We start from the raw sequence: 11,334 nt of genomic DNA, 5'->3' as shown, positions 1-11,334 counted from the left end.
AAGGAGGCGGCGCTGCAGCCGCCGCCTCGCCGTTGTTGCTCTGGTGGCTGCGAGCTCAACGTCCACTTCCTCTCTCTCTCTCTCTCTCTCTCTCTCTCTCTCTCTCTCTCTCTCTCTCTCTCTCTCTCCCCAGGCATTCCCTGAGTATAAACTCCCTTTCTTGTACTTGACCCACCACTACCACCTTCCTTTCATTTTATTTTGTGCTCGCTTTGTATTTCATGCACAGTAAAGGAAAGGGCCAGCCGCCGCCTCCTCCTCCTTTCATTTCTGGCTGGGGGTGTTGGGGTACCTCGGTTATATTTTGCTAACGCACATCGAACTGTTTTCAGGTTTTATTTCATGGCTAAGGAAACTGGCCCCACATGGTAGTTACTGTATTTGTAAAGGTGGCTTTGGACGTAAACCTCTCTTTCTTTCTTTCTTTCTTTCTTTCTCTCTTTCTTTCTCTCTCTCCTTTCCGTATGCTTTGTCGACATGGGATGCAGGGCAAGACATGGGATGCTGTTTTCCTTAAGCTATAGGCAAATGGGTTTTGGATATTCAGAACCACAAAAACTTCTTAAGGAATTGCATAGAAGCTGCAAAGGCAATAATGACAACTTTATCGTTTATTATGTAATGTAATCTTCATTTCCCCATTGCATTCTAGCTTTAAAACAACACAGTGTTGTTGCTTTTTAAAAAATAGTATTCTTTATTCATCTACAGCTATGCTGATACATTTATATAATTTGCAAAAGCATTTTAGTGGTAACTGTTAAAAATGTTGCTCTTAATATTTTTATGATATAAAATGCCATTTTTTGTGTTTTATAAGACACTGACTGCAGTTTCATGAGTTTCTGCAGAGTAGATTCTTAAAATTAAAGGTCAGGGCATTTTTGTAGATGGCCTACTGCTAAAGTAGGAAGGGGAAAGGGGAAGTTTCATAAGATTTTATTATTTATTTATTATATAATTTATGAGTTACCTAACCAAGATATTCTCTAGGCAACAGCAGAATAAACAAAGTTAAAGAGAATTTGGTAAAAAAAAGAAAGGCCTCAGCACTAGTTCAACAATAAGATCCAGCCATAAAGTCCAACTCAGCATAAGAAAGTGACAAATTCTGGGAAACATTTAAGTTGACAGTCCCTTCTCCCCCATTTTATTGTTCTTGACGCTATGGGGAAATTGCTAAGAAAACATAATATTAATATTATTAAAAATAGATGGGTTAAAGAAGAAGTCATGACCTAACTTCACAATGAAAACATTTGCTCTCTTTTTCCTTGTTGGAGTTTGACTCATTGGGTGATGGATTGTATTAACAGCCTGAACACCAGCCAAATTTATTCTGCGAAGTTACAATTGGATTTTGTGAGCGATTTATGATTTCTACATTTATTACAAGTCACTTGGCTACTTCCGGACATGTCACTTTCCTTGTTACAGATAACTGAACTCATTCACTAGTAGCCTACTGAGGAATATTGGGATAAAAGCCTTTTGGAAGATCTATCTTTAAAATCAAACTGGAGTTGCATAGCACATATTTATCATCTATGCATATGTGAATATGATTCCCCCCCCCTATATTCACATCAGTAACATGTAAAAACAAATGGCAGTAGCATATTAATATTACTCGTGTACAAAAGACTGCAGCTCTGTGCCTTTGGGATTAAGTTCCATTGAATATACTGGAACTTCTAAGTAAATATACATAGGGTTGGGTTTTTGGATGGAAATGACATTTCCCCTGACTTCGTGAGAAGCCTCCAATTTGTTTGAAGTGACAATGGATTTTACCTTTACATACTAGGATGCACCCCACAACAAGATGTAAATCCCCCCCTTTTAAAAAAATATAGTGTTACATGCACTGAAATTGTTGTGTTTAGAATGTCATGCACACTGATGGTGCTGGAACAACATATATATCATTTGTATAATTTCAGGCTGTGTGTGTAAGCTATTCATGCCAATGAATAGTTTTGCATAAAAATTGAATGGCAGTAATACTCAAAACATAAATAAGATTGGCACCAATTTTATTTTCAGTTTGGTGCCATGTTAAAACCCGGTTATTTGCCCATGCTTTTAATAATTGTTAATTTCACAGCTTAATTTGTAATGAACACTGCTTGTGTTTTAAGATTATTTATTGTTTTTCTACAACTGATCAGTAGTTAGATTTGTTGTTTTAATGACTGGTGTACATCACCTGAGTGCTTGGATAGAGGGTGAGTTCTTAATTATTCAATAATTGTTAATTATTCAAAATTGGCTTTCATTAGGCACTCTCTTCTCAGTTATGGTTGTTTTTTTTTAATGATGAAGGAAATGGAAAGGTACATCAAAAATCATTAGGCAACTGATTAATGGCCTGAAAAAGGACCTGAAAGTTAACTGGAGAAAACTTCTAACTATTCACAATTGTGTTTCAGAACGCAAAGAACCATAGGCTTTTTTTGTTCCTAAACAGAGGAAGGAGCAAAAGCAGGATTCCAGGGTCTAAAGCAGCAGAATTGCAAAGATTGAGCGACTCTCTTTTAATCAATTATTCACAATTAAAAAATTAATCATATCTAACCTGTATGTATTACCAAAATGTCATCATAGGTGCTTTTTGAGATGGTGAAATAAGCGTTACTTACAATTGAATACACAAAGCTAGTGTTACTACTCTTTGCTGCAAGGGCAGAGCATCTTTTTCATTTCCTATTGTTTCCCACAACTACCAAAATAGCCTGTAACACCCCTCCATACAAATGTGTGCTCTTAACTCTCAGCAACACTGATTTATCAGTTAACACATGCTGTCCTTTTAATAGCAAATCATGCACATTCATAAAGTGAAGTGATGGGGAGAGAGGCCTCATATATATTCATATGGGCTGGGATCCAAAGAACCGCTTGGTTTTCACACCAAGGTCTTCTATAATTTCTATAATTTTATTCTTTGGGCAGATGCTTGCCACAAGCACCCTAAGATGAAATTTCCATGTCACATCAGGAGGTGGTGTTGGAGGGAAAAAAACAGTAGCTCCAACACCCTGTTAGGCTCGTGGAGCTTTGGTTCCTGAGTTTTTGGGTCCTCGCTGTCATTTGTTAACATCATGCATCAGAATGTCTGCACTGTGGCTGGAACCTTCTGCTGTAGAAGTCTGCCACAAATGGTACTTCTTCCAAAGTAGCCTCCCAGTCTATCATTTTCTCTCTCTTGTGATCTCTTATAAAAAGGCACACCCAAATAGGACAAGGTACAGCAGCGCTAGCCTTGCAAAGGTATTCATTTAGGCTCACCTTTATTACTGTAGTAAGCTACACCCCTGGTAGTAAAGCATATTTGTGTTTGCTTTATTGGAACTTTAATTTGTTGGAAGAGGGAAAATGGATTGCTAGAGAGAGTACATACACAGACAACGGTAAAAATTAGGACTATTTTACCTGTTACATATTTATCTCAAATATGTTTATCTCATATTTCTGTAACCCTTGGCACATCTTCCCCAGTAATAATCAAAACTGCCTCATACACATTCACTTCCTTTTTAATCTAAAACGTGATGATTTTAAATCAGCAACTGGTAAATAAATAGTAGCTGCCATTTTGCTTGTCAAGTGATATTCTGCTACTATTTTTTCACTTGCTACCTTTTGTTGGCAAGTTAAGGTCTTCTGTCAACAGATTCTAGCTGGGATGCTGTTAATAGTAATTATTTCCACCAAAACCTTAAAGCCATAATTAACTAGGCAGCAGTGCTTTCCTGATTAAGAGAAAGAAGTGCCAGTACTCATATATTGATAAAAGTGCCGTGGTTGCCAGCACAAAATGGCTGCCATGAGCAGCCAAAAAAGCAGTGAAGATATTCCATACTGGTGAATACTGTCACCCAAAAAAGCCCTACTGGGGAGTAAGCCCTATTTTACTCAATGGGACTTGGTTCTGAGTAAGCATGCACGGGACTGTACTGTAAAAGAATGCTTTATAAGCCTCAGAGTGATCAGCTAATGGAGTTGTATAATATACTGGAAACTGCACTTCTTATTATTTCTCCTCTTCAAAACACAATGTATTATCAACTGCGGGTACAGCATCATCAGTTCATGATGGAAATCAGGGAGAGGTTTAGTTGGTTGAGAATCGTAACAATAGTGCTCTTTTTAGTTACGGTAATTAAACCATGGCAATATTACTGTCGCCTCTGAAAAGACCATATTCATTAGATACCTGTTTATCCAGGCCTTTGGTCAAATGGTTCTCTTTCCTCCTTCTGCATTGCTGTTCTGTGGTGCTTTCAAATTCTGTTCTGTGCTGTTATCGTATGATTTTAAAATAAAATGTACTCATTTTAATTGTACCATTTTTGTAACCTACCCTGGGATCATTTGATGAAGGGCAGGTTATATGTGCAAATAAAAATAATAAATAAAGATACCGGAAGTTTGAAATAAAGGTGCTATGAATGTTCAGCAGAGGTGCAGCTCACCTTAGCAATTGTTAATGAGATTAGTGCCTACTGAAAAGTTATATTTTCATTTCTTTAAAGAAACCTGAGCACTCCTTCCCTAACACTTTTCTAGACAAGGCCAAACAAATTATCTTGCTCTGCAGGGACTGTCTGTTTCCCCCTCCTTTGTCCTGAGCAGAGACAACCCAGCCAGTTAAGCATTTTAAGTAACAAAATATTTTATTGTTCCCAGTCACCCATGAAGGATCTGTTGCTTTCAAACCTCACTATTTACTATTATTTTTGAACCGATGGGGCCACCAAAAAATATAATTCAAGTTACTCTGTGTCTCTTAATTTCCCATTATGCCATTGCTAATGATCACTGACTGGATGTACCAAAGGGAGTGTTTGTAATTAAGATCCAGCCTCCTCACCACAGCATCAACAAGAAAACATGCTTCTCAGCTGCAGGATCTGTCTCTTAGTACCCCGTGCATAAAATGCAGCATGTACAAACACACACAGAGAGAGAACACTGTGTTTTGCTAATAATGATTTCAAGAAGCAAAATCTGCCATGCGTCTTGAAGCAGTATTTTTGTTTTGATACCTTGCCATCAAAGTGAAAGTCTGAAGGGTAATGACCTCTGATGCCCTCAACCCACACATCACGGTCAGCTTTATTTTTTACTCTGCCAGAAGAAAGTAGCAGAAGAACAGAGAAGGACATCAGAAAGGAAAATAAAAATATCTCTGGCTCAGTCTCCCTTCTAACAAGTACTGTATCTCTTTTGTGTTTGCATGAAGGAAAACAGTGTATTTAAAGAATTAGGGGGAGGACATAGAAAAAAAACCGGTGGTTAGAAATGTTATGTTTACGAAGCAAAGCACAGAGTGGACAAAACTGATGTATAAATTACCTCATATTATCCTGTGTAAAGTACATTTTAAATCTTACCAGGCCCAACACTTCACTTTAGCATCCTTTCTTTTTAACTGAAAGATCAAAGTCAGTTCCTACCATATAGAGAAGTCTTAAAAACCCATATTTGTTTTTGAGTAGGTTTTCTGAAAAGGGCATATTGAGGGACAAAAGCTCACAAAGGAAATACTGTACAATTTGAATATAAATTACTTGATCAGTTGGACTAATTGCCACAACCTAACAAAAAGCCTTAGCTTAATAACTAAATGCATGGGACATGTTGCATTAAATCCAAATGCCCCCCCCCCCCATTTTATTGCAACAAAGCTCAGGAATTAGAATAAAACTATTAAAAAAAGGTATTTACTTAAACAACAAAACAAAACCTGGAACAGAATTAAGGGAGAGGAAAAAGAGAGGATTTTGCATTTTCTGCAAAACTCTTAGTGATGTCAAAAGCAGTTTAATTTGACTGATGGAACATTGTATAGCCTCTCCTCTTTGGTAGGAATTCCCTTTCTCTCTCTCTTTTACTTGTAAAAAGGAAAGCATGAAAAATAGACCTTGTTGTGTGCCGCTGTCCTAGTGACTTCAAGCATAGCTAAACAAAACAAAAACCCCAAACGCCACAGCCTATGAACAAATAAAATGGCCCAGAAAATGTTCTGCATTTACTCTTTCCTTTACAACTTGTACATATAGTTTAAGAAACTAAATACATCCATGGATAAAATTATTATTTGCTGCTCTTTTTAGATGGGGTGAGGGTTGGAAATAAGAAATGTGTATCAAGTATAGAATGCAGCGTTCATTAAAATAAATAAATCTGCCACTATACGTAATGGGGATTTCCTACAATATAACTATTTTGCAATAAAGTGGCATACCAGTGAAGAAAATGCATGCAAGATATATTGCTTTTTTAACTTTTAAGTTTGTTTTTTTTAACAGATTTCACTTTGATGGCTTCATATTTTATTTCTCTTTATCAATGATGTTCCCATCTAGATCTATTTGCTCTACATTCCTACTCTGAAGAAGTCCATCTGCTTGAACAAGAGTGAAAGTATGCCGGAACGAGTTAGGGCCTTTTAAATCATTCTGTTTAGCTGTTTGGTTTTTAATCCTTTTGAGAAATGCTAAAAAAAGATGCTTTACTGGGAAATGACGCACTTTAAAAACTTCAGTGGTATTTTTAAAACATAACAATGGAAGTTCAAGCTCCCTGCCAATTCACTTAAAATATCGAATCAAATTTTAAAGATTTATTTTAAGATCAATGCCAGGCAACAGAGATCTGTTCAAATCAGAGAGACAAGAGTATAAAGCTGAGGTCTTTAAAATAAGTAGTTTTAATTAGAAGTACTGGACACTATTAAAATGTAATATCTAATTAATATATTTGGGCTTCATTCACTGGCACAGGCATCAAAACTGCCACAGTAGTTCTGTTAAGAGAAAGCTGAAACAGGTACAGATGGATTCCAAGATTCCTTGAAAGGTCTGAAATAGGACATTTTAACTATTCAAAAGGTGTGGTTCCCACAAGATAGCAGCCAGAAATTCAATCAATATCTAATAGAAGGCAGTGCTGAGATTTTCCCTTTCACATATTTTACACATATATTCCTTTGAACTGGGGCTTGCTGGGACATTTGGGAACTTATGTGTGCGGTATATGCAAAAATACAAATAGTATTTACTGAATGATGTAACGCAGCTCACAGAACAATAGATCAAATTTTTGTGTGTACATTTTAAGTATACATTTTTTCTGCTAATCAGCACAATCTTAAGTTTATTATGTAATGTCCCCAGTTGTTGAGTCTCTGCTTCCTTGGTTATGAAAAATTATCGCTCCCATTTAGCACTTTCTTAATTAAAAAAAATATAAAGCACTTCTGCATTTACAGAACAGTAGCGGTGAGGCCTGTAAATGACACCTGACTTCAATTGACAGGAGAGAAATGCATAATACATTAACACCACTGTTTTATACAAAAGTTTTATACAAAAGTTAAGTTTACAGCAGGCAGAGAAGCCAGATTTAATAAGCACAATGTTTGCTCTTAATTTCTATCTCTTCTATATCTGCATTTAACCGTATCTCTTGAATGCACATTCCTCATTCATGTCAATTGCCACAATGTGACAAATATTGAATAATCCACAGAATATATTGTCAGGGCAATGACCATTTCTATTTGCAAGTAGAATGCAACTCTGAAAATAATCCCTACCTAAATATTCTCCACATGTATAAAAGTTTCTGAATTAGTGGTGAAACATTGCTGTATTGTAAGTAGGTTTCTGGCTACTGAGTTTTACTGAGAGAAGACTTGACAGTTGTCAATGTTTTAGGACCATCTGGTGTTTTGCATTCATACTTCATTGCTGCCGAGATAAAACTTTGGAAAGGTATGCAGAGCTCTTCTGCATTCTGAGGGTTATGGCAAACAGCCATACCATCCTTCCCTAAATACTAGGAGCGTGCATGTAGGAGGGGGTTTTGAATATAACATTTAGCAGACAAATTTTAGAGGGAACAGAGCAACCTGTTTGTGACCTGAGTGTTTGCCATGGTACTAAAATGTGATTTAGCGTAAGGCCAAGCTGGTAAAATAGTTTGTGTTTGTATAACAAACAGAAACTTGTTTTCCTTAACTCTGGTTCTAGTCAGCTTTTTTAGCAAGTCACAGAAGGAGTGATCCAGGAAATGTAGCAAGGCTTTCTCCAGTCTTCTTTGGTCAATATTCTAGAGTGCACAGTCAGTTAAGATGCTGTTCAAAGAACCATGTAACTGAACAATAATTCTGTATCATCATTGGGTTTTTTATTTCAGTTGTATTTTATGATGCATTGAGGCTTTAAACTTGCATTGCTTTTATATGTTGGAAGCCACCATTTAGGTTTGACCCTAAAAGGTGGCCTGCATATATTTTAAATAAAGAATACATGAATTAACTTAAGTGAGGTATAATGTAAAATGGTTTATGTTTCAAAGCAGCATCAATGCAAGAATTCTAACCAAACATTTAGACGTGTGTAATGTCAGGCGGAACGGGGACAGGAAGATCAGAACCTCAATTATTATGCATAATCTGATGGAAAATGCTACGTTTTTCAGTGCAATACACTTGCCTGATGAAAAGTGTATAGATGCTTTCTCAAAACTTATTTTATTTTTGATTGTTGGTTATGTAAATGGGAATTTCACACTTTATGGCCTAGCAAGAGTGAGAAGGGGCCACCTCTACCATTAGACAGAGAGAGGCGGTGGCCTCAGGCATCAAATTTTGTGTATCATAAACAGCAGCAAATCTTTTGTTATTTAACACAGCATTGTTGCATTTTGCTGTCAGAGAGCTGAGGGGAGAGAGGGAGGGTTATGGGATTTTCTGTCTGAGGTGCCAGAATAAACGGGTTGGCCTTGTGAATAGCATGTATCCTGATTTAGGAAGGAGAGCAGCCTTTGTAACTCTGTATAAGGCAGCAAAATGCCTTGGGCTAGCCTGTAGTAATAGGATGGCTAACAATGTTGCATGAAGAAGTCCTAAGTCTTAGGTACCTTTTATCTATAAAATGAACTGCTTTAATTTTAATGGCAATCACATAACCCAGGTCCTGCCTGCAATATACAGGATTCTTTGTGAACAGATACAATTTCCCACTCAAGAAAGATGCTTTTAATATTCATTTTAAAGCCGAATGTTTTCCACTAAAGACAACAAAAAATAAATAGATTTGTTTGAAGAAATCTGCTTCACATCAGCCCAGTTTCTACAGCAGAAATGTGAAGAGCGAGAATCTGTGAAATAGCAACTAGATATTAGGGAACAGATGTACAAGTAGCCTTGGGAGGAGTCTCACATAGATCTAGATTGCTGGTTTTCACATGGTCGAAGTCACCAAGCACAAAATGCTGTTTGCATTTCAGCCTGCTATTAAATGGTAATTATTAAACAAAAACCCACATGGAATCTGAACTGCAAATTGCCTATGCCTCTTAAAATATCAGTTCCCTTGCATGTTTTATTTTATTCTGGGCTTACTTGATTACCTCCAGTAGATGTCTGATAAGATAAAGACATTACATACAGAGATATTTATGGAGGCAAAGTGGGGGAGAGAATGCATTTCTGTTAAGAAATTACTCAAATCAAAATATCCATTGCAACTCGTAGAAATAACACTGGAAGAAATGTGAACACAATTGTGCTCTACCTAACAGCATTAACCATGTGTAATGAACATGAAAAAAGTGTGTAGGCACAATCTATGAAGACATTTTGCAGTGCAAATTCAATGGAAATGAATGGAATTGGTTCAAGGGCACTGTGTGTGTGTGTGTGTGTGTGTGTGTGTGAGAGAGAGAGAGAGAGAGAGAGAGAGAGAGAGAGAGAGAGAGAGAGATGAGAATGTTCTGGTGGATTGTGCTTTCACTTAATCATCACATTCTCTCTGCTCCCCTTAAATACTGCAAAAAAAAGATTGATTATTTGTGATTATTTATCTGCACATAAACTTCATTTTTTTGTATGGAATATTCACGTTTGCATAAACCCAACACCGTATCAAAACAAAACATATCCTTGCCTGGTGACTGAGCTGCGGCTGCAGAATTGGCAGTAATATGTCAAAATAATGATTACAGCCTAAGATGATCACTGAAGGAAAATGCATTCTGACTTCTTCTATTCCTTAGTACCTAAAGCATTGCAAATGGGTAATAAGGCAAATACAGATTTGCAGAATTTATAATTCCTGGAATGGAGCGGTCAAGACATCTTTCAACAATAGTGATGAAATATTGCAAGAACTCAGACAGGTAATGAGTGAGTGGGAAAGGTTCATCTACAAATATATGACGTTAAATTTAACTTTCAAGTAAGGGGAACCAGATGATCAGCAGCTGATAACTATGATAGGGAAAGGGGAAAAATAGGGTGGATAAATTAATGGATATGTAGCTAAACAAGATGTATCTGAACTGGGAAAGTCTAGGTGAATTATTGTATAAGGATGAAAATATGATCTGTAAAGAGAAAACTGAAAAAAAAATCCATAAATAATATAAAAGAAATATTGCAAGAATTTTGGAGGACAGTAGAAACTTTATTATTTGCACAATTTCCCTTAGTTTTCTGTTTTGCAAAACAGTCATTTTGAGAAGTATTCTAAGGATTTAGGAAGTGAACTTAGCTATTATCAGTGCTGCAAAAAGACTAGATTCTTAAAGCAACATCTTCATCTGCTGTTATATATTTTCACATATTTGTTCCTATCAACTACACCACACTGTAAAAGATTAGCAAATAAGCACCTTTTCTGGTGTGTGCTACTAAGATGTCTGATGAAGTAGAAAGAAGTCCACAAAGGTTTATATGCCAGAATAAATACAGTTATTGTTTAAGGCGCCACAAGAATCTCTTTTGTTTTTGCTGCAAAAGGCTAACTCAACTACCCTTCGGTAAAATATATGAGTATTTTTGGTTTGACTGATTTCACACAGTTATTGAGGTATCCTGCTGAACCCATCAGATTCATGTTAAGATCATTCTTTTGCCTTCACATGTTTAAAATATAAGTATTTTGTTTCAAGTCAATGTTGAACAACATCGTGACTGGGCACGGTGAACAATTAATTTATTACACACATATATATTTAACTCTGCATCTTTATTCCAAATGATTCCAAATATTGTTCTTGGCCGATTCAAAATATATCTGCATTGATGAATTTGCCCTTCTGATCTTGGTGATGATGACCATGGTTATTCTAATAAATGAGACAGATATTCAACCTCTATCTGTGTATGTAATGATAGTTTCTCTTGGTGACCAGGAACTGTTCAAATTGTTGTTGGAAAACATATGATTCAATTGCAAATAAGATCAGATCTATGGATTAATTTACTCAGTTGCATTAAATTTGCTCCATTATATTCTATTTGCTTTATACTTTCGT

This window comes from Podarcis bocagei (assembly GCF_964188305.1).
Source record: "Podarcis bocagei genome assembly, chromosome: 12".
Taxonomy (NCBI): domain Eukaryota; kingdom Metazoa; phylum Chordata; class Lepidosauria; order Squamata; family Lacertidae; genus Podarcis; species Podarcis bocagei.
The sequence above is the reverse complement of the archived record's forward strand: the minus strand, read 5'-3'. Positions refer to the sequence as shown.